The sequence below is a fragment of the Lemur catta genome, chromosome 5 (genome assembly GCF_020740605.2).
Source record: "Lemur catta isolate mLemCat1 chromosome 5, mLemCat1.pri, whole genome shotgun sequence".
Classification (NCBI taxonomy): Eukaryota; Metazoa; Chordata; class Mammalia; order Primates; family Lemuridae; genus Lemur; species Lemur catta.
Window position 1 is genome coordinate 24446543 of NC_059132.1, and position 25537 is coordinate 24472079.

At 39.5% G+C, this 25537-nt stretch overlaps 1 long non-coding RNA gene across 2 annotated transcripts in view; it reads right to left on the minus strand.

Annotated features, from left to right (window-relative positions):
- LOC123638883 overlaps positions 1 to 25537 on the minus strand; it is a 119157-nt gene that overhangs the window by 54470 nt on the left and 39150 nt on the right. For both annotated transcript variants that reach the window (XR_006735502.1, XR_006735503.1), the window contains exon 2: positions 24855 to 24941. This is a non-coding gene — a long non-coding RNA (uncharacterized LOC123638883). The remainder of the gene's footprint in view (positions 1 to 24854; positions 24942 to 25537) is intronic.

Consider the following 25537-nt stretch of genomic DNA (forward strand, 5'->3'; position numbering starts at 1 on the left):
GTGGAGGAGCTGGATTGGGTGGAGTGGAGAGAAAGGGAGGGATGGAGCCTGTTGGGAGCTCAGTCAGTGTTGGCACACTAAGTTTGAGATATCTGTTAGATTTCCAAATGGAAATGTTAAGCATCTAATTAAATAAACAGGTATGGAATTCAAAAGAGAGGTATAAAAATGGAGATACAAATTTAGGAGTATTTAAAACCCTAAGAGAGGATGAGATATCTTAGGAAGGGAGTGTACATAAGAAAAAGAAGAGGTTCAAAGACTGAACCCTAGAGTGGTCCCAAAATTTAGAAATCAGAGAATCAGATGAAATCCACAAAAGAGATTGAGAAGTGGTGGCCAGAAAGAGAAGAAAAAAACCAGGCAATTGTGGTGTCCTGGAATTCAAGGGAAGAAATTGTCTCAGGGAGGTGAGATTAATCAACTATGTCAAAAGCTATTCTTTGGACAAATAAAATAATGACTGAGAAATAAAGCGAAAGATAATTAAAGCAAAACAAAGAAGTATAGCTAAAAAAAGCCAATAGAAGAGATTAAATGGAATCTTTTAAAACACAAAAAACAAAAAATACCCCATATTTACTACAAAATAAGGCAGGAAAGAAGAGAAAAAGGGACGAAAGAAGACATGGGACAATTAGATAAAAGTATATGATGGTATACTAAAATCCAACCATATTAGTATTTATCCTAAATATAAATGACTAAATACTCAATGTAAAAGGCAGAGGTTGCTAGACTGGATAAAAATAGCAAGGTCCATATATATGTTGTCTACAAGAAAACAAATTTTAAAGAAATGTCTAGGTTAAGAGAAAAAGGATAAAAAGATATACCACAAAAACACTATGTATAACAAAGCTTGAGTGACTATATTGATATCAGATAAAGTAGACTCCAGGATAAAGAGTACTGCTAGAAAAAAAGAAGGATATTTCATAATGATAAAAAGGTTAACTTGTTAAGTTAATATTATAACCGTAATTCAAAAACCATATATTCCCACTAGAATGGCTAAAATTTAAAAGACTGACAATATCAAATATTTTTAAGGATGTAAAACAACCAGAACTCTCATACATTTGCTGATAGGAGTATAACATGATACAACCACTTTGGAAACCACTCTAGTAGTTTCTCATAAAGTTAAACTTATATCTGCTTATGGTCCAGCCATTTATTCATAAGTATATAACCAAAAGAAATGAAAACATATACTCCCAAAAGATGTATATAAGAATGTTTATAGCAGCTTTGCTCATAATAGCCCCAGACAGGAGACAACCCAAATTTCCAGACAAGAGAAGGGGAAAAATATAATATAATTATAAAATGGAGTACTACCTAGCAATTTAGAGGAATGAACCGCTATTATACATAGCAACATGGATGAATCTCAAATGATTTTTTATGAGCAAAAGAATTCAAATACAAGGGAATATGTATTGTTTGGTTCCATTTTTTGAGGTTCTAGAATAGGCAAAGGTAATACATGGTGACAACTCAGAGTGCATGTGCTTCTGGAGTGGTGGGACGGTGGGAGGGTTTGACTAGGATGAAGCACAGGCCGCTTTCTGGGGTGATGGAAGTGTTCTGTACCTCAATAGGGGCATGGTTACTTAGGTGTATAGTTCATTTCACTGTATGATTCTTACACCTCAGTAAAAATGTTTATATAAAAGGAAAAAGTTAGAAATCAATAATAATGTTTTTAAGGTAAAAATATAGAGACTCAATGATACTTTCCCCTTATGTATTAATATTAAAAAGCACAAAAAATCTATATATTACTATCGATATAAATCTGTATACATGGAGAATTAAAAGCAGTGTTTTTACATTAAAACAATCTGACTCAGTAGCTTTTCCTGTCTGAGTCAGCACTAATTATAACTAACAGTAGCATTTTCTTATTTAAATTTTACAGTAGCCTTTGTGCAGTAGCTTATTTTCCTTATCCCATTTCACACATAAAGCAACTGAGTATTAGAGAATAAAATGACTTGCCCATTATAATGTCACTGTTGAGCAGTAGAGTTAGAACTTGACCTCGTGTCCATATTACTCCAGAGTTTGTGTCCTTAACCACTGCATTATACTTCCCGCCCATGGCAAGGACACAGCACCTTCTAAGGAGTCCCTTGGGTCTCTTCAGGACCTCTTGACAATCTCTCCAGGCACTGTCTGTGTTCTCCATTCTTGCTCTTTTCTGGGGCCTCTAGGTACATACTATCTTACCACCCTGTACCTGGTTCCAGCTTTCCTACCTAGCTCCTTCAGATTGATGCTTCATTTAAAAATCTGCTTGATTTCATGCCTAGGCTCTGTCTTTTAGCTCCAACTTGGCTGCACATGCTGAAGCTCTCAGTCCAGTCCTGCTTCACCACTGCAAAATACCAAAGCTCTCAGAAACCTCATCTAAGTCTAGAACCCTAAGCCCAGCTATTCCACAAAGGGACTTTGGATAATGCCTCTTACCTTGTGACTGAAATGTATTCCCAACCAATGTGAAAATGTTGAATAAGTCTCCTTGCTGAATTTGTTTGGTAAGACTGGGTATCTACTTCCTTTCTACCAAGAAACTACATTATTTTTTAAGCTATAGGATAGAGAGAATTTTACTATTCACCAATACAAAACTTGAATATGTTGGATCTTAGGAAAACGAATCCTCATCTATCAGAGTTCTAAAAGCCTGACTTGCAGGTGTGGACATGGTGGCTCACACCTGTAATCCTAACACTTTGGGAGGTTCTGGCAGGAGGATCACTTGAGGCCAGGAGTTTGCAACCAGCCTGGGCAACATAGCAAGACTTCCATCTCTATAAAAAAAATTAAAAATTAGCCAGGCATGGTGGCATATGCCTGTGGTCCCAGCTACTCAGGATGCTGGGGCAGGAGGATCATTTGACCCCAGGAGTTTGAGGCTGTAGTGAGCTATGATCACACCATTCACTCCAGCTGGGGTGACAGAGTAAAACTGTGTCTCTTAAAAAAAAAAAAAAAAGCTGACTTGCAGATTCTGACAATTCAACCACTTTTTGTTTTACAAAATTCAAAAATGATTCTAAAAGCTAAGGCAAGATCTGGCGAGAAAGCAAGAGAAATAAGTAATAGGTTAGAATATAAAACAAACAACCTTTCAGCAAGCTATGCCTTTTGACCCTGGAAAATACTCTGGTGCCTTGGAGAACACAGGTCAATGTATCGGTCTTCCACTTTATTAAATTATTAGTATTAAAAAATAACTGAGCAAGCAACAAAACACAGCACAATGCTTTCTACAAATAAAATTTAATTTGCTATCTCAAGAGCTTCTGGCTTTCATCGCCAAAGATTGGAGCATGGTATTTTCAGGGAGAAAGTTTTTTTTTTCTTCTTTTTATCTAGTTTGTAGGAAACATGGCCAACATTAGTTCCAAATATTTTATTTCAAACATAAAGCATAGAACCAACACTAATAAACAACAGGCTCTTATGCCAACATTGGTGCATGCTTTTGTTATTGCATTATATTCCATGAGAGTTATTGTGCATAATTAAATAGAAAAAAACCCCTTGAACTTAGAATTATAAAACCGTCACCACAAACCAACAATTCCACTTGATGTGTATTAAGTCATTAAATTTATTATAAAAAAAGGAGGAGGAAAAAAAATCTTTTCCTTGTAAATCATTAAAAATGCATGAGGTTGAAAGCAAAGCAAACAGCCCATACATTTGCTTAGGGAACCACTGCTGAAGAAGGAGCTGCAATTCAGAACAGAAAATGAGGTTTTCTTGAAATCAGAATGGCCTGTTATCAAAATGGCTACTGTGTGGGCTGTTGGGGAGAGAAGACTTATACATTCTAAGAATGTAAATGTTGGTCTCAGTGTCCTGGAATAAAGAATGCTTAGAGGGTGGCTTTGGTCTAGAGAAGCCTCCCGGTTGCACAATTCATAAGGATTCAAGGGGTCTGTGAAACACAAGAAAATCCAGAAAACACACACTGAGTGAGAACCCGGCTTCCAGACAAAGGTCAAGCCAGTATGTACCATCTTCACACCAGTAGCAGAAACAACAGTTTTGTAGACAGTCATAGAGACCTCAGAAATTACGTCAGCCTATTCATTCTGGAGGATCACCAAACTCATGTCACAATCCAGACTGTGTCAGCATTGTGCATTTGCTCTGAAAAGCTTTTGCTTAATGTGTTATAACTGTAAGGCATTGATGAAATAGGCAGAAGTGGAGAGAAGGGGAACAAAGGAGCTCCAGGTGGCACATGTGTCAATCAATGTTCTTTCAGTTGCCAGGAAAATATTCATTCAAACTGGCTTAGGCAAAAACATGTCTTACCGAAGGGAAAGTCTTTGTTGTCCAAGGACTGGACACCAAGTTTAGTTAGGCCACTTGGGAACCTCCCTCTCCCTCTGCCTCATGTGGAGTCACATTAAGTCTTTTGGGAGAAAGAGCTATAAGTGAATAGAGTACATTTCTATTTACTCATCTATTTGCACTGGTGCTCACTGGACAAGTACTCTGTTTTTCTTAATCCATGCCAGTTCTTTACATTTTACTAATGGCTTTGCTACTCCTTTCTAATTTAGATTGTTTGTAGCATTCATTGGTTTGGCATGACCCAACACTGGCCCTAATTGTACATGACCTCATTTAATTGACTCTGCCTTTCTCCTTTAGTTCTTTTTTTTTTTTTTGGAGAGTGAGAGAGAGCAAGCTCTACAAAGTATCAACAAAAAAAAAAGTTGATTCTTTGAAAAGATAAACAAAATTGATAGATCTCTTGCTAGATTAACTAAAAATGAACAGAAAGGACCCAAATAAGCTCAATCAGAAATGAAAAAGGAGATATTACAACTGATACCACAGAAATACAAAATATCATCTGTGAATACTATGAAAATCTTTATGCACATAAACTGGAAAGTATAGAGGAAATGGGCAAATGCCTGGACACACACAACCTCCCAAGACTCAATCAGGAAGAAGTAGAACTCCTGAACAGACCAATGACAAGCAGCAAGATTAAAGCAATAATAAAAAATCTTCCAACAAAAAAAAGCCCCAGAATAGATGGTTTCACAACCAAATTTTACCAGACATACAAAGAAGAGCTGGTACCCATACTATAGAAATTATTCCACAACATCAAGGGGGGAATCCTCCCCAACTCATTCTACAAAGCCAGTATCACCTTGTTACCAAAGCCAGGAAAGGACACAACAAAAAAAAGAAAATGACAGATCAATATCCCTTATGACTATATATGCAAAAATCCTTAATAAAATACTATCAAACAGAATTCAACAACACATCAAAAAAATAATGCACCATGATCAAGTGGGCTGCATCCCAGGGATGCAAGGATGGTTCAACATACGTAAATCAATAAATGTGATTCAGCACATAAACAAAAGCAAAAACAAAGACCATATGATCATCTCAATAGATGCATAAAAAGCATTAGACAAAATCCAACACCCTTTCATGATAAAAACCCTAAACAAACTAGGCATAGAAGAAACATAAGTCAAAATTATAAAAGCTATATATGACAAATCCACAGCCAACATCATACTGAATGGGGAAAAGTTGCTATCATTCCTAAGTATTGAAACAAGACAAGAGTGCCCACTGTCACCACTTCTATTTAACATGGTGCTGGAAGTCCCAACTAGAGCAATCAGGCAAGAGAGAGAAACAAAGGGTATCCAAATTGGGAAAGAGGATGTAAAACTATCACTTTTCACTGCTGACATGATCTTATATCTGAAAAACCCCAAGACTCCACTAAGAGACTCCTGGAATTATTAAATAAATTCAGCAAAGACTTAGGTTACAAGATCAATGCACACAAACCAGTAACATTTCTACACACAAAAATCAGTCAAGCTGACAGTCAAATCAGACACTTAATGTCATTCACAATAGCTACAAAGAAAATAAAATACCTAGGAATATACTTAACCAAAAAGGTGAAAGATCTCTACAAGGAGAACTACAAAACACTCAGGAAAGAAATTACAGATGACACAAACAAATGGAAAAACATATCATGCTCATGGATTAGTAGAATCAACATCGTTAAAATGTCCATACTACCTAAAAATTTACAGATTCAATGCAGTCCCCATCAAAATATGAATTTGATATTTCACAGATCTAGAAAAAATACTTTTATGCTTTGTTTAGAACCATAAAAGATACTGAATAGCCAAAGCAATCTTAAGCGAAAAGAAAAAATCCGGAGGCATCACTTTATCAGACTTCAAACTATACTACAGATTATAGTAACCAAAACAGCATGGTATTGGCACAAAAATAGAGACATAGACCAATGGTACAGAACAGAGAACCCAGATATAAAACCATCCACATATAGCCAACTGACCTTTGAGAAAGCAGACAACAATATATACTGGGGAAAAGAGGCCCAATCAATAAATGGTGCTGGGAAAATTGGATAACCACATGCAAAAGAATGAAACAGGATCCATATCTCTCACCACTCACAAAAGTTAGTTCAAGATGGACATAAGACTTAAATGGAAGGCATGAAACTGTAAGAATGCTAGAAGAAAATGTAGGAAAGCTCTTCTAGATGTTGGCCTAGGCAAAGAACTTAGGACTAAGACCCCAATGGCAATTACAGCAACAACAAAAATAAATAAATGGGACTTGATTAAGTTAAAAAGCTTCTGCACAGCTAAGGAAATAATCAACAGAGCAAACAGACAACCTACAGAATGGGAGAAAACATTTGCAAGCTATACATCTAATACAGGACTAATAACCAGAATCTACACAAAGAACTCAAGCAAATCAGCAAGAAAGAAAACAAACAACTCCATTTAAAAAAAGTGGGCAAAAGACTTGAAAACTTTTCAAAAAGATAGAAAAATGGACAATAAACATATGCAAAAATGCTCAATGTCACTAATCGTCAGAGAAATGCAAATTAAAACCACAATGAGATATCACCTTACCCCAGTTAGAATGGCTTTTATTGAAAAGTCCAAAAACAACAGATGTTGGCATGGATGCGGAGAAAAAGGAAAGCTTATACACTGTTGGTGGGACTGCAAATCAGTACAACCTCTATGAGAAGTAGTATGGAGATGCCTCAAAGAATTAAAAGTCGACTCCTCGTTCCATCCAGCAATCCCATTACTGGGTATCTACCCAAAGAAAAAGAAGTCATTTTATCAAGAAGATACCTGCAGCACAATTAATAATTGCAAAGGTGTGTAATTAACCCAAGTGTCCATCAATTCATGAGTGGATTAACAAAATGCGGTATATGTATACCATGGAGTATTGCTCCGCCATAAAAAAGGATGAATTAATGCCTTTTGCGACAATTTGGATGGGACTGGAGACCATTATCCTAAGTGAAGTATCTAAAGAATGGAAAAACAAACACCACATGTATTTGCTATTAAATTGGAACTAACCGATGAGCACACATGTGCACAGAGGGAAGTAAAACTCAGTGGAAATCAAGCAGTGAGGAGGAGGGGATGGGTGAAAACGTATCTAATGGATATGGTGAACATTATTTGGGTTATGGACACACTTATAGCCATGACTCAAGCATTATAAAAGTGATCTATGTGAGCAAAAACATTTGTACCCCTTTAATATTTTGAAATAAAACTTTAAAATTTTTTTAAAAATAAAGGGAGCTCATTGGCCTAATTGGGGTCACAGATTTATTCTGGCCCAATTAGTACTGGCTAGAAGAATTAATTAACTTCCTATTCACCAGGGACCAGGATGGGAACAGATTCTCTAAGAAAGGGATGGGGACATGGCAAGCAAATTGACAGGAACATCCACAATGCGGCAAACTATATGATCAGCCCTAGAATAGCCATGAGTTGAACCCACAGAAAATGTTTGCTATCACAGGGTTGCAGATGTATATTACTTATATAATTGCTATAGTTCTTCAATTTTAAAATGAACACATTTTTCACATTTTAACATTTCTCAAATTGAGACATAGATTGCCATCAACCTGTACATTCAATGCAGTGTTTTTTCTCCCCCTCCACATAATAGCTGCTATTAAAAGGATGATGCATCTTAAGTTAAAGTTCTTCTAAGAATTTAGGAAAGATGGAAAGTATGATCCTACTGGCTCACAGTTTTGTCAAAAACTAAAAATTAAATCTTTTTATATAAAATTACTATTAAGCACTATCTTCCTAATTGTTCTGTTTTTGTCTCACTTTCATTGGGAATATGAGAATGTCATCATTTCAGCAGGTAATTCCCCAATCCCATCATGTTACCCTGTCCTCTGATATCATGCCTAAATCATCTCTCCCTGGATTAACTCATTATTCCAATTAAATTCCTTGATGTATGTCAAAAACGTGCCCTTGTTTGTGACAGAGCCATAAAAAATGTGTTGCTTTAATTCTCTCTATAAATCAGTTTCTCTACTCCATTCCCTTAATTATGCCCTGTTTTTCTCTGGAATCACTCCAACGCCTAGGATTTTTTTTTAATCCGTAAGTGTTTCCAAAATCTAAGTGTGGGATACCAATATGGTCTGATCAACCTGCCCTTCCTCCTTTACAATTTTCCTTCATGCACAATTCCAAGTGAGTCCTTTACCATAGTCAGATCATCCAACAAAGAACTAAACTACCTCTAGATTCATCTGGTATAGGTATTTGTAGGGTCATTTGCCCACCAACAAAGACTACTCATTTTGGATTATTTTTACACAAATAGCTAATCTTTCACTTTTTTTCCCCAATGAAACTTCCTCTTATTATTTTCTAACTCTGGAGTTATTTATTTAGCCTGGTAGTTAGCCACAGGTACTGTGAATAGAGTTTTAACTCAGGTTGTGATATTGATATACTGTTGGGCTTTTAAAAAGGTTAGTTAATGTCTCTGGTCCTAGCAAGTAGTTAGGAAGATGAGTAGGACTTAGATGATTCCTAAGACTCCTGCAGCTCTAACATTCTACAGGATCATCTCTTAATAGCCTGGTTAATATTTTTCTTAGTTCTCATAGGCTCAAAATCAAACTAAGTCCTAGACCAAAACTTGTACTATCCCGCCAAGCCTACATTCATTACCCATATTCTGCACCTGTCGGGAGGTAATCATCCAGGCTATTTCAAAGTCCCATGCTGCACAAAATGCGATATGTGTTCATGTACAAATATGCATGCACACGCACACACACTTTGCTTTGCAAGTGAACATTTATGGAACCTAACTCTAATAGAAGTTCAGCTCTGTATCTTTTTTTTTTTTCCTGATGGATACACAAGAAAAAAGAAATAATGTCCTCATCCTTTACTCTGATAAGAAGATGACATACTGCCTTCCCCTCTGATAACCTAAAGAAGGAACTAGTTATCCAGAATAACTTATCCTATTTTCTAATAATATGATCTTAAAAACTGGTGAATATACCACAAACTTACTTTAATAGACTATGCCCTGCCCCTTGCCATCTTCTTTTGTGTTTTTGGTTTAGGATATCCTTCCTTTAAGCCCAGGGATATCCTTGCCAAGCCATGCCCGGACTGAATAATCAGCATTATGCCACCTCTCCCTGGTTTTGAAGCTTGAAATCCCCGTTTTTCTGGCTTCTGAGTTCATCTCAGATCACAATTCCGCTTGCTAAATGAAGAAACCACTGCCAAAACTCGAGTAGGCCTGTACCAACCCATTTAATCTCCTAAGAGGCACACTATCCTGATCTGTTGTGTTATGCTCAAATTACTCAAGAATTCCCTTGCCAGACTTACATCAATAGTTATTTTTGCAAGGTCTTCATTACTTTCTAATTGACTAAATTTATTTTCTTCATTTCTTTCGTTAAAGACAGGTTTAGAAGTAACATCAATTGTGTAGCTTTTCTAATGGTTTCTTCTTTTAGGTTTGCCCTCATTTCTAAACAGGCTGTTATCAGCACCACTGCTCTAACCAACTGAGCTAACTGGCTGCCTTCTAAACAGCTACCCTCAGCTTCTATCTGTCTATCTATCTGTCTCTGTCTATCTATCTACCTACTTACCTATCTATCCATCCATCTATCCTCTATCTATCTATCTACCTATCTATCCATCCATCATCTATTTATTTGGGTCTAACTGAGATTTTGAAAAGTCACCAGTAAGTGAATGTCTAGCTTCATAACCTTGGGTGAGAATAGTTTCCCCCAGTAGAATCTTCCCCTCCCCCAAGTACAATATGCATGGAACTATACGACTCTATTTCCTGATCATCCCTTTCCCCTGATACAGGCTTCTAAGATCAAGTCATCCTTGGTCTTTCTTGCCTAATGGAGCCAGAGCTCTCATGTGCCTTCCTGAGCCTAGAAAACTTCCCTATTGCTACAAAGAGTGGGTTGTTCCCAGAATGCACTACATCTCACGGGGCTCTGGGTGCTGAGTTTCTTGCCAATGCAAACTGCTATTGAAGTCTCAATACGTCTTCAATGCTACATGCAGGTTGTCTCATGCAAAGCTATCCTGAATGCCAAAATTATAGTTTATATATGTGTATGTGTGTGTGCACACATGTGTGTGTGTGTGTTTTAATTCACTGGAAAAGTAGCTCCCAAAGTTCAATGCACCTGGAAGATCTGAATCAGAGCATGTTCCAGGGTCATCTGTTTCTTGCTTCTAGAAGAACCATCCCCTTTACCATTACAATGAGGGGTTAAAGTCCTAGACCCACATCTTTCAGAATTATCTGAATAACCCTCAGAGTTATTTATTTCAGGAGTCTCGAGGCTTCCTCTTTACCAAGTGAGTTGGTCAGAGCCACCTAGGCTACTCCAATAGATGTAGACTTTAGAATTTCAGAGAAAAATAAGAGGGGCTTGGTCATGATTCTTTTGGGAGGTCTTCAGGCTCCTATGCAAATATTCTCCCAACTCCATTGCACTTGCTTAGCCATGGTTTCTCTGGCCAGACACCTCAGTGCACTTTAAATGTTCACAGACATTAAAATATCTTGTTAATGACTTCTTTTAACATTTCCTTCTGAGACTCCATCCACACCTGGTTGACCATTTTAACTGTCTATTTGGCTGGCCAACTTGGCCCAACAACCACAGCAAGGGTGTGGATGTTTTCATTGAATAAACTGCTTTTACTGTTTTTATTGGCTTGACCAGTCAAGCAAATTAAAAGAAGTTACATGTGCTTTTAAAAAATTAAACCATTTTTGGCACTTTGATCAGTGTTTTGCTGAAATCTAACTGATTTTTACTCGAGTTTAACCCAAGTTAAGGTTTAAATTGCTTTCATCTATGGGCCTGCTCCCCTTTCTATGAATAACCCGTGGGACTAGTCAACCCAGTATCAATTTGCAGTTTGGCAGTTTTCCTACCTGCTACTTGGGCATAAAATCTGATGTTCCCCACTTGTTGCTCAAGATCAAGACCTCTGAATATGATGGGACCTTGGGAGATCCTTATCCTGGTTTTGCCCTGCACTAGCTATATGACCTTGGGGACATTACTTCACTTTCTTTGTGTTTCAACCCTCAGCTGTGAAATGGGAGCATTGATCGACCTTGCTTGACACAGCTGTTGTGGGGTACAAATTAGATAGCACATAACATAGCACAGTAAACAATAAATGGTAATAATGGCTAACATGTATAGAGTATTTTCTATGCATCAAGCTCTGTGCAAAAGCCTCTTAAATTATCACAGTCAATAGTATCTAGTATTGTTATTCTTACAAGTCATTTAAATTCCACAAATACTTGGTTGCTGCTTTCTCTGGCATGAATGACCTTGTGGATACAAAGATTACCAAGATAATATCCCACAATCAGTTAATTCATATTCTCAATGAAAGCATAAGACAAAGACGCAATGAGTGTGCTGAGTGGTGAGGTCATGAGATATCTACGAAGTGTCATGGGGGCATAAAAGAAGAAGCAGTTATTTCTCTGGGAGAGGGGTGTTACCAGGAGGCCTTCTTGAAGAAGGTGATATTTAACGATGGTTTTGATTCAATAGGCAATAGTAAAAATATTAATAAGAAAGAATCAGCAATAATAGTAGCAGCTAACACTTGCAGAGTTCCTCCTGCATGCCAGGCCTTGTGCTAAGCAGGTGACTTACGTTATTTCATTTAATCCTTCCCACCACTCCATGAATTAAGTGTAATTACCATCCTCTATTTTATTTACAAGGCTGAGAGAGGTTCACTAACTTGCCAAAGAACACGTATCTTGTAAGGTTGAGTCAGGATTTGAATCCAGAGCCTGTGTTCCTGACAACTGTGGATGTACTATTATACTTTCAGATACACGGGAAGGGGGTGGCAGAATAATTAGCAGGATGATTTTACACACACACAAAAGAGAGGGCTGCAAGGCGTTCAGGGAGCACCAGGTATTTGGGTTTGGCTGCAGGAGTGCATGAAGGAAGGGTGAGAGAGGAGGGAAGGATGAGAACATCAGCTGATGTCCCCCACGGGGAGAGATGGCCTTTAGGACCAAGACAAGCAGAGCAAGTCACACAACCAGGGATGTGCTTGAGGAAGACAGATGTGGAAAGGGAGACCCCTGAGGCTGCATCAACCAGACCGGGTGGCTGGTTGGATTCAGGGAGAGGAAGATGAGGTGAAAGCTGAGCAGGATTCCCGAATTTTCCTCAGGAGACAATGTGGGGAGAGGCATGTTGAGATCATTAAGTGCCAACCCAATGCAAGATTTTGCTTTTCACTCAGGCTCTTCTCAAGTAGCACGAGTGTAGGGGTTCACTATTCTTTTCTCTCACTAAAGAATTTGAATATTTCTCCAGAAGCTCCCTGTCATGAAACTCAGGAAGGAGGGAAGGCTGTGTCCTTTCTGGAAATCATGTGTCCATGTGGCTTCCTCAGCCCTAAGTACAGCACCCATGGTGGTGAGTAGGTTGCCCATCGTTGCTGCCCCCCTGCCAAGAAGAGAGATAGAGGTAAAACAGAAAGGCACGGGGCTCAGGGACAGAGTTTGAAATGGCCAAAGTGGTCCCCAAATGTTACTCTGAAAAGCCTTGTGATTAGGAAAGGTGAGATTGGCAGCCTCCAAGTATCCTTGCTGCTTCCAGTTTATGTCATTTTGGGCCAAGTTACTGATTTCTGTGCAGCAGATTATCTCATTTAATCCCCTTAACCACTCCATGAGGCACTATTAATCCCATTTTACAGGTACAGTAAACTGAGGCTCAGAGAAATTAAGTAAATTACCCAGTGCAGAGCTGGGGTTTGAACTCAGACTTGTCCTACTCAAATGATTAGAAGGGTTATCAGTTTATTGAAGTCTCAGAAAATGTAACATTCATTTCTTTGTAGTAGGGACAGTCTCTATTTTAAGTATTCTAAATTTATGCATACCCCCTCAGGTGACCTTCTAGTACATCTTAACATGATAACACAGAAATTTCCAGAGCAGTTTCCCCAAACATCTTAGGTTTTGCTGAAAGAGGCTCTTGCATAATTCCAACCCCTGGCCAAACTCTCTTAATGATGTTATTTCACACCATATGCATTGAGATTGGCCTGAGTCAGCCATTTTTTCCACTTTTGATTCCCTCCCCGCCCCCCCCCCCCTGCTTTCTTTTCCAGTCAATATTCATTTTAAATGCAAGAAGTCAGCCTCCTTTTTAGCTGACAAGGCTGGCTGTTCACACACCTTTCGGGTGCATAACTGACAAGTGTCCACTTAGGCGTGGGGCTGACTCTAAACAAGTCCTCTGAAACGTTCAAGGCAGGAAAAGCAGGCACAACCAGGAATTTGCTGAGCAGTGGATGTGCTGATAATTAGAGCCAAAGGAATCCCCAAAGGTTGTTCTGAAAAGCCTCGTGATTAGGACAGGTGACAGTGGCAGCCTCCAAGCATCCACCTCCAGCCCCTGTGTCTTGTTGCAGGGATTTTCCCAGATGAGCGGAATCCGCCCACCTGGGGCAGCGAGAGCCCCTCTTCCAGACAGGACCCTTCCTGCAGCCCCAGGGCAACTGCTCCTTCTCCCTCCTGGTGGAACTCGCTCAGAGGTGCTCTCAGGAGCTCTCTCTTTCTGGGCAAAATGCCTGCTCAGTGGTATTTTAATCCTGGCTGCCCATTCAAATCACTGGGGAAGTTTTTAAAAATGTCAGTACCTTGGCCTCACTCAAGACTAGTTAAATGTGTGTTTATGGAGGTGGCCCTGAGCTCCCATGTTGCTTTAATGTGCAACCTCGTCCAGACCTACCATTTTAGGGGGTCAGAGCTCTGGACAGGGTGATTCCGAAGAGGAAATGTTTGAGAAAATGTCTATGGGTCTCGTTGTCATTCTTTTCCAAGAGCAAGACACACTATTCAAATAAAATTTTTTAAAAACTCCCATTCAATCTTGAGTCAGTCTGAAAGATTCTCCAAAAAATAGAAAGTACCCATTTTAATTTTGAAACAAAGGAAAACCAAGCTGCAACGTGCATTAAGATCTCACTGTGGTAGTTTCCCTTTCTCCACTCTACTCTCTCTCCCAATTAGACTGAATTCTCGGAGAGGAGGTGGCAGCTCTCTCATCTCTGAATGCTTCAGGCAATGTCTGGCATAGGGTCTGGCGCTGAGTAGATGTTCAGTAAACGTCTTTTAATGGAAGAGAATCTGCAACTTACTCCCTGCAACACAGGCAGAGGCTTCTGCAACCGTAACTGGTCCAGCCAAGGCCATGCTCCTTCCCTGCCCACTGTGCTCAGATTCACATGCTCTTCTCAAGGCCACTTTCCCACAGCATCTCGCTGAACTTGACTTCGTTTGCCACAGACTGTATCCCTAACACTAGTTTCCATCATATGAATGCATGCCAGTGATTCCTACAGAGATCAAACACCTGAAACCTAGCCCAGGCTTTGTTTTTTTTTTTTTTTTTTTTTAATAAATGAAGTTTTAAATTTTAGCATAATTTTAGATTTCCAGAAATGTTACAAAGAGAATGCAAAGAGTTCCCATGCACTCCTCTCCCAGATTCCCCTGTGGCTTATATCTTACACGGCTATGGTGCATTTGTTACAAGTAAGAAACCAACATGGGTACTTTACTAATCACCATACTCCACGCTTTATTCAGATTTCATTCATTTTCCTCTGCTGAACTTTTTCCATTCTAGAATCTCATCCAAGACTTCGTGTTACATTTAGTTGTCTCGTCTCCTCAGCCTGCCTCCTCTGCTCCATGGGCGTTTTTCAGAATGTCAGATCATCCTTGTATTCGATGACCTTGACTGTTTTGAGAAGTGCTGGTCAGGTACTTTGTAGAATATCCCTCGATTTGGGTTTGTCTGACATTTTCCTCACAGCTTGACTGGGGTTACGGGTTCTGAGAGGAAGACTGCAGAGGTAAGGAACCCTTCTCTGCATACGACAGTGAGTGACATTCTCATCAGATCTTTGGGCTTTGCTTTTGAGCAGAACCATGCTCTAATGGTAGCTCTGCATTCAGGTGGCCCATCCTCACACCCTGGTGCTACTACCTACTCTCGTGTGATCTCAGGCAAGTCCATTTTTCTCTCCAAGTCTCACTTGCTTTATTTGTAAGTTGGAGTAACGATCCGTCTGCCACATGTACTTGTAGCATCTAGCATAGCACCTGGCACACGGTAAGTATTAAAGAAATGATAAATATTCTTACTATTTGTCATCATTCATCATTATCTTGGGTAAATTTCTCCCATATTTCCTATTCATTGACTATGAGAGTTGAACTAGGTGATATTTAAGGTGCCTTCAAATTATAATATTCTTGGATTCAGGGAACCTATTTAGAGGTTTTGCAAATAAAAAAAAAAAGGACTCAACAATGTATGCTGTTGTAGAATTCCCAATTCTAATTCTCTAATTACCCTTTGTAACTGAAAGCTAACTTAGCAATTCAGCCAATACTAGTTTAGTTGAGTTTGTCTAATATATCAGAAGCAGCTACAATGTTTGGAAAAACAGTAGACATGGAATTAGGAGATGTGAGTTCAACTAGGAGATGAGAGTTGATGTTCCTAGTTAAGTTAGTGTGGAGTATGTTTCAGAATTAGAGATGGGTTGACTTTGACTCAGCCAGGCTCCCTTGAATGGGTTCCATTGGAACCACCATGGTAGAAAGAGGCTGGGTTAGGGGGTGTGACCTGGGACAATGAGCAGAAAGTGGCAGAGCAGAGTGGGAAAGAGTCACCACAGGGAGCGTTTGGCAATCCCCATCTAGCAGGTGGGAACTGGCTAGCATGGCTCCAGGGTTTTCTCTGAAATGTGGCTGGCAGTTAGTTCAGCTGCAGGTTTAACCTCAGGTTCCTCACCTGTAAAATGAGTATAATATTTCCCAGCCCCCAAATTACCAAGAGGGTTTAATGGGACCATATATTTGGAAAAGCTTTGTAAACATGAAAAATGCTATTCAGATGTATTATTATTTGTGAAAGTCTAGGCTGGAAAATAGTGAGCCATGAGTGGAAATGGGCTTATTGTATTTATACGAGCACATATATTCTTCCTGTCTGCAAAGGTCAATGATGTGGCCCCAGCACAAGCCTGGCAGAGGTGAACCTTGCTCTCTGTAATGCCTAGGAAGCTTTGAGCTTAGGAGCTCTTGTAAATCTTGAGGCCACTCGGGTAAACCTTGGAACAACTCAGTCAAACGACAGATGTACAGGAGTTTAGATTCAGTGGGTTGGGAATTAATGGCAAACTTGCTTCTCTCAGATAAGAGCCTCTGTTAATTAACATTTTAAATTTTAATGTGTCAATAATTTAGGAGCCTGGTTTGCTTGGGTTGTGGTTTGGTTCTTTCCCCCCTCTTTTGAAGAACAATATTGTAAGGGTAAAATCGCTGAGCAGGGCATTCCTGTAAAGTTTATTAGGAAGGTGAGGGGAGGCTAGTAGATTGTCTCTAGACATCCATTCTTTTGCTACAAAGGCTGGTTTCTGATTTTCATTTTAATACTAATCCTAGGAGATTCAAGGTGATGAATCTGATCCTAAAATTTGAGACACATGGCTTGAAATTGAGACTATCTCAGAAAATAGAATATAAATGAGAGGTTTGCTGTTCAATTATTGCCCAGGTTGGTACATTTATATTATGCCTAAAATGAACCAATATAGTCACTTAGAAAGTGAAAATATCAATAAGCTCTTTGTTTTGTCTAGAGCAGAGGTTGGCCTACTACAGCTCATAAGCCAAATCCAGCCTCCTCCTGTCTTTGTAAATAAAAATTTTATTGGAACAGAGCCAGGCCCATTCATATACCTGTTGTCTACGCCTGCTTTCGCACTCAACAATGTTGAGCAGTTGTGACAGAGACTGCATGGCCCACAAACCCTAAAATATTTACTATCTGACCCTTTCCAGAAAAAGTTTGTCAATGTAAGACTTGAGATACTTTTAGGTGGTCCATTGGCAAACATTGTTTTATTCGAAAAATTATGTGTTTATTTTAATATCTATTAGAAAAAGATAAAACTGCCGATCTGTAGTTTTGTGGATTTTTGTTGTTATTATTGAGGACAAGCCAAAGAAGATATATAAGGAAAACCTTGAGTCAATTTAAGGAAAAATGCTAAATAAATGATACAAAAAAAAGTCATGGTGGTATGTAAAACTCTGATATTTGAGAAATACAGACACACTGGGTGACAATTTGTTTGATCTTTATATCAAATTGATGTCTTTGGTTCCAAGAAAACTTGGCCTAAGAGAGATTTTTAACAAGTATACTTTTAAATTATTTCTGAGTCTTAAACTAGTTTGGGGCCGAAATTAATCAAGTAACAGTAATGGCTTCGCACTCACACACATGAAGAGGAGACCTAGGGTAACATCTCATTTGCAGTCACATGGCTGTAAGCAAACCTGTTTTGGTGGGGGAGGGGGAACAGAAAAGATCTTTGGGAGTAAAGCATTAAATATAGTCTTAGCTGGTCATAAAATGATCTTGGCTAATTGGAGAACTCTTTAAGGCTTGGTATCAGAGAGTCCTGCTTTGTCATGTAAACCATGAACAAAAAAATTCAAACTGATCTGGCTCTAACACCTGTGGGCAAGTACACAGGCTTGAAAGAAAACCAAATACAGCCCCTGTAATATACCGCCTTCAGCTCATGCAAGACCAGTGTTTCTCTAAGTATGTACCATGGGATATTTGTAGGTTCAGATTTTTTTTAAGAGTTCAGTGGCCAAATAATCTCAGGTAAGAAATACCGACTGAAACAGAGTCAAACCTGCTCAAATTTACTCCGGGACTTTTCAGGATCAGCATAGAAATTGAGGATACAATTTTGCTCAAAGGTATCTGACCACAGAACCACTTTCTCTGGGAGCATTTTTGGAAATGCCACTTTTAAGGATCTAGAGAAAAGTGGACATAGATGGGCATCGATATGATACAGGGCTCTAGAATTAATTTCCATTTGACTTTTTTGGAATTCCTTTGCTTTTGAATATATCATCGATATAACGAGAAACAAATTTCATGACAGCAGATGGTATGGCTTCCAAACATGAGAGAACTTATGTACAAAGATCACTTGGGAACTTTGAAAACCAGTCTGTGCTAAAACTTTTAGGAGGCTAATTAAAAGTAGATACCAAAATCCTTAAAAATATACATTATCTTTAGTAAACAATTCCACTTTTACAAATTTATCCTTTGGAAATAATCATCAGAGATATGTACACAAAGGAATTCCCTGTAGAATGGTTCATAATACCACCAAAATTATAAACAATTTTAATGTTCAATAATAGAGGATTACTGGGAGCTTTTAAATGTATTGGAATATTAAGTAGGCAATAAAAATCATATTACTAAAGAGTACTTACTGACACAGGGAAATGTTCATGGTATATATATATACATATACATACACATATGAGAAAAAATACCATTAAATGGTATTCACTGTATCCTACTTTTACAAAACTATGTAAGTGAATAAACAGGAAGAATACTAAAAAGACTTACAGAAAGTATAAACAATGGGATTATTTTGGGTGGCAGAATTAGGGGGGAAACATTTCTTCTCTGTGTTTTTCTGTTTGCAAACTATCCTACATTGAGCTCGTATCACATAATTAGAAAAAAAAATGTTAGACTGAATTATAGTAGAAAATCCTACTGAAAACAGAGTTCTCCTTATATCACTTTTTCCAAAAGGACCTATGACATGGAACATTTTGCAAGTGCACTAGGCTATGTACTGCTAGGACCAGAAAGGCTTTTCTCCCAAATGCAAGCATGGCAAAGGATGATACCAGAGCCCCAGAGGCTCCATGGCTAAAAATTGCTCTTCTGTTCAGAAACATGTCAGCATGAAGAATAGCCATGCCAGAATCTCAAGAAATGACATCTGGTTTTTAATCCAGGTAGACAATTTCCCTGTAGCACATCAAAGACCTGAGTCAGCTTGTCCTATATATCTGCTCCTCCTATATATAGCTCAGATCTCCATGGTCCTGTCACTTCCATCTTCTGTCCCTATTCCTCCCCCACCTGCCAGTGCCAGAAATGAAGTATTTGAGTCAAAGTTGCGGGAGGGGATGACCGCAGGCTGGAGAGTGATCCAGTCAGCTCCAGGCTTGGTATCACAGTTGCTTCTGCATCAGGTGGTTGGCTCTGTCCTCACCTTGTTGGATAGAACTAAACCAGCCAGCACCAATCTCTGTCCACTGCATTTTTAGAAAATCTCCCAATGGCATATGTTATTTAAGGAGGAAGATTTATGTCCCTGCTGGATGGCATTGACCTGAGGTGACTTGCCATGAACTGTGTGACCTTGGATAAAAAGTCTCCCTGCTCTGGACCTCAATTCTCTTGCCTATTTAATGAGATGCCTTTATTCACTTACCAAATGTTTCTTGAGTTCCTAGTCTGGGCCACAAAGGTGCACAAGACAGACATAGCCCTGGCTTTAATGGAGCTTAAAGTTTAGTGGAATAGACAGATGATATTTTTAAAAAAGCACATCCAAAGCAGTGTGGATGTAATTCACAGAGGAGGAATTATAGAGCTTCTACTGGAACCAAAGAAGGAGACAGCTAAGCCAGATTGCTTAGAGCCAGTAACATCTAAAAAGTGACTTCTAGAGGACACAGTGAAACAGGAGTAAGAGTTAGTGAGAGAGGGGTGGTGGAAGGAAACAATTGTCTATCAAAGGCCCAGAAACAGAAGAATGAGTGATAAATTCAACAAATTAAAGGAAACGCATGTGGCCAAAGTGGAAGGTGCCAAAGGGAATTGATGAAGACGAAGACAAGCCGTGTGGAAGAACCTAGAAGGGCACCATCCATGGGTGTATAATGCGAGCCACATGTGCCGTGCTGTTTCAACTCTTCTAGCAACCACATTTTAAAAGTAAAAGGAAACAGCTAAAGTTCATTTTAATGATATATTTTAGTTAAACCAATTTATCTAAAATAGTATTTTAACCTATAATCAATATAAAATTATCAATAAGATGTTTTACAACCTCTTTTTCTACTAAACCCTTCAAATCTGATGTCTGCCTTTAGAGCTCACCTCAGTTTGGTCTTGGCCACAGCTCAAGTGCTCAGTAGCTACACATGGGTGGTGGCCGGCCACTGCGTCAGACAGCACAGGTTTAGACTTTATCCTTAGAATAAGGCAAAGCCACCAAAGGGCTATAATGAGGGGTGGGACATGATGATCACCTAGGCTGCCCCGGAAATAATGGATTTGATGGAAAAAGATGAGAAGCAGGGAAAGTAGGAAGGAAGATACTGTAGAAATCTAAGGGAAACATTTGGGTAAAACATTTGGGCAGGAAGAATAAATAGATCTCGATGGAGTCAAGAGATATTTAGGAGGAGACTTCGACATCTTGACATGCACATGAGCCCATGGACCACTGAGACCCGAGAGCTGCTGCACAAGGCATAATGATGTATTTATTTTTCCCCCTCTGACCTCTTCAAGTTGAAAGTCACAGACCCATGTGAGAAGTCACAGAGGCAAGATCCGTTTCCTGGGAGCCACATAGTGAATGGCTTTGGTGCATGCCTCGTGGTACTATTTTGACCCTTCATCAGCTGTGCAGAGTGAGACAGAGGGATCATCCAGAAGGCCTGAGAGTGATTGTTGCTTTTTCTCTCTCTCTCCGTCAGCTGACACATTGAGTCTGCGGAGAGAGGAGGGAGGAGGAGGTGGAGAAAACTGTTTCTGAGGGGTGATTACAGCTAGAGATGGACTTGAAGAGACATTCCTGGGCCCCATATTTCTTTTGCCACCAGTGACTTCCAAATCAAATGAGTCCAATCTGCAGATCAAAATGAGATTTTTCTTATTGACTTTCCTGAAAGCTTAGCCGGCTCTCTGCAAATCGAGTCATGTGTATCCTGCATCCTCATCAACCATTGCTGATTGCACGGATGTCGGAACTGGGCCGGGGTTGGCAAATATGTCACTGATGCATGAGGCCAGGGAAAATCCAGCTCTTATTGGCCTGGCAGTGCTGACCTGGTTTGTCCATAAACGAAGAGCAAATGCAATTTGCAAAACACATAGAACTGATAAGGGGTTACAACAAGGCGGGCGGGAGCTGCTTTTCCAAGAGCAGGCCTGCTTGACAAGGGGACAAAGCAGATCTCAAGCTTAAAATTGGACAGTGTTCCCTGAAGTGTGCTCCCTATACCACCTTTATCATAATCCCTTGAGGAGCTTGTTAAAAATACACGTATCTGGGTCTAACCCCAGGCCAGTTGAATTTAGAGTGCCCGGGGCTGGGGGCTGGAGAACCTCCATATTTAAAGTCTAATAAGTCCTGAAAGAAGGAAGGTGGGACAAGACTTTTTCCTCTTGTGTGTTGGAGAAAACACTGACCTTGGAGGCAGTCTACTCTACCCTTCCTACCAACTCTGCTGTTACCTGGCTGGATGGCCTCCTAGTGAGGGGAGAGAAAATGGTACGTGAAACAGGAAGCGGGGGCAGGCCTCCCTCCCTCAAGCAGAGCTGTGTGAGGATGGTTTATAGCTAAGCTGAGCCTCATAGCCTCATTGTCACCACCAGTAAAATGCAGAGGTGAGCTCAGGTGACCTTAAAGTGTGCTAGCTCCAAATGTCGATTTCTTTAAGATACCTAACCTCAGTTTCTTTGTCTGAAAAATGGGTAGGTTATATTCTGTTTTGACTATGCTATTTGGGGGATCCAGTAAAGCAATGCAATACATATGTTTTGAAAAAAGTATTTTGAAACACTGACAGAAATAGGAAGTTGTAGTATTAATCCATGATAGAGTTACCTCTACTCAGGACGTTATTTGTCATAAGGCTATTTTTACACAGATAAAGTCTCCTTAAAGACATAATATTTTATTTTTTTACAAAGCACAATACCAAGTACAAAAGGCTATGTATGTCTTGTTTGTTTACTATAGATCACACAGTGTGAAATGGGCCATATTAACCTCTGTGACCCTCTAACTACCACCAGCCTTGGAGGAACAGGAGAGTCACCTTGTTAACACTCCAAGTTTCTGCACAAGTATTAAAAAGTAGCCTTCATTAATGGCTATACCTTAACTTGGCATTCAAGTCTATCAAAAATTTGGCCACTGTCTCCTTACATCTACCCAATACTAGCAAAATGTGATTATTTGATGACATATGTTATCTTCTCCTAACTTCATGACTTTCTGCTTTTTTGTGCCATATCCTTGTTCTGAAATGTCTTCCTTCTTACCCAAGATCTTACCCAATATCCCTCTGTCAGACTCCTACCTATAAAAATCTCATGGATACATGGAAATATTTCAATTCAAGGATGTTGAGTTTAATGCTATATATAAAAGCAAAACAAATATACAAACAACAAAAACAAAAAACCAGGACATGACCTAAATGTCCAACATTAGAGGATTGATTAAATAAACACAGTCATACGATAGAATACTATATGCCTATTCATGTGTTGTTGTAAAAGAATATTTAATGGCATGGAAAGGTAGTCATGATACCCTGTTAAGTAAAAAAGATTTTTTTACCATCTTAAAAGTCATCTATAGATACAGTATAGAATGCAGATGAGAGAAGAACACCCACTGTTGGTTAGGCTCTAATTTTTTTTTATCACATCATAGGGCATTTATCATAAGACCACTCAAAGAAGAAAGGAAAAGCAGGAAAGGTCTCAGGCCCAACTCAGAGATCTCACAGAGAACTGAACACTCTGCTCACTCATCCAAATGGGCACACTTATAACTTTGACTCAAGCAGTACGAAAGCAATCCATGTAACCAAAACATTTGTACCCCCGTAATATTCTGAAATAAAAATTAATAAATAATTTTTTTAAATTGCACTATTGTTCTGGGTGAGGAAGGGAGATACTCCAGTGATTGACATTCAAGTAATGCAACTTCTCTCAGCCTCTGCTTCCCGCTCACCTTCTTTCTAACTTCCCTCTGTGCATCTCAAATTCCAAACATGAGCAGAAGAGTCGGATTCCCTTAGTCATCACCTGATCTGGAGCCCCCGCACTGGGCAGAGCTCTCAAGCCAGGCCACTTCATGGCCAGTGGTCTGCTCAGCTCATAGATGGGTGCCTTTGGCCTTGATCCAATCAGTCACTGCAGGGTGGCATGATCACATGACACAACATGGACATGCACAGGTCAGGAACTACTGAGGCTGTTCCTCTCAGAAGGGGCTGCAAGTGTGGCAGGCCCTCAGATAGTCATGTGCATCATTCTGCTGTATGCCCATCAGAATAATAACTGTGGTTATGTCTAAATGGTGAGGGGGAAATAAATTTGTTAGGGTTGGATTTGGCTCCATGTGACAGAAAACCCCAAATTTCAATGGGTTAAACACAGGAGGGTTTACTCTCTCAAGTGGAGGAAGTTTGGTGTGGCCACTCGCAGTCATTAGGAATTCAAGTGCATCCTAACTTTCTTCTCCTTGTCACTTATATTCGTCAGGAACATGATAGGGCTGTACTCTGTTCCCCTCTAAATTTTGGTATGGTATGTGACTTGCTTTGACAAATGAACTGTAAGGGGAAGTGACATGAGTCACTTCTAAGTAGAAGCTATAAGAGCCAGTGCACCATTCATTATATGTCCTTCCACCTGCTACTGTGATTCTGAAAGGACATGTGAGAGGAAGCTGCCATCAGTCTGGGTGACAGAGTGACTCTAGTTATCACAGATCCTTTGCTGAACTCTATTGGGTATTCAGGTGAGGAAGACATAAAATCACTGAGGTTGGGGGATTATTTGTTATTGTAGCATAGCCTGGTCTATCATGACTAAATATATATAGGCATCACCAAAGTCCCTTCGTAGTTCACATTGGCTGCTGGAGATTTGGCCACCATCTTCACGCCCCAGGCATCACAAAGGAAAAATGGGGAAGGACAAAAGGGCCAAACCTTCCAGTGAAGCCATCTTTCTTAAGAAGCCTTCCTGGAAGTCCCACACAACCTTTTCACTAACATCTTGTTGGTCAGCATTTAATTCCATGGCCAATGTAGCTGGCTGCCAAGGACAGTGGGTAATGTAGCTTTTAAATGGGCCACATTGCTGCCCTGTCACTGAGAAAGAAGAGCAAGGATACTGGGTAACCAACCAAATCTTTCTGCCACAAAATACCACTCTCACTTCTTTTATTTACATTTTCTTAATTTTTGAAATTAAAAAACTTGTAATTTCAAATAAGGGGAAAAAAAAGCTATTGGAGCCCTCTCATTTATTCATCAGGACAGCTCAAAATCTCCTTCAACCAATCCCGCAGAGGCCCAGTCGTCCTTCTCTGAGTTCTCCCTAAATCTTGTTGTGCCACTGCTTCCCTTCTGAACACACTTGCCATTGTGTCACAGTTACGCAGCAGGTCTCCTACCCGATCATAGGTCCCCTGAGGGCGAGGTCCAGCTCTTATTTTCCTCAGTCTTCTAAGGTGCGTTTCATGTATGGTAGGTGTTCTATACTGGAAAAAGGGAAAGAAATAAGGAAGGTTATTGCTCAAATACTATTTATTTTCTTTTAAATCCCACATTGAAAACAAAATTAGCTAATACTTCCTCTAAAGTAAGAACATTGAGGAAGTACCTAAGTGCAAAGCACCAAGTTCAAGTCCTTGTCCAAGAGAAGAGTTCAGACAATAATCCACTCCACAGATGTTCCAGATGATGTGACTCACATGGAAACAGGCCAAATCTAGGTAGATTTGAACTTAAGAGACAAACGGACAGGATGTGCTGGCAGCTGAATGTTACAAAGGCTAGCACACACAAATGTCCCCTAGAATATGCCAGACTCCCCTCCACACTGCCCCTGCCTCCTGGTCAGCTTGTATGCAAAAATTTGGGGGATGAAGTACGTGATATCTTCTAGTAACTAAAGGCCCTGAAATTGTATCCAAGTAAATCTCATACAAAATTTCAATCTACCACAGATAGTATTGTGGGAAGAAGTTGATATACTGGTCAAAGTGTTTTAAAGAAGAAGTAAGAGGAGGATGAAAATAGTCCCACATAACTGAAGCAGGCAAAGGGATTCTATTCTAGAATGGCAAGGCAAAAC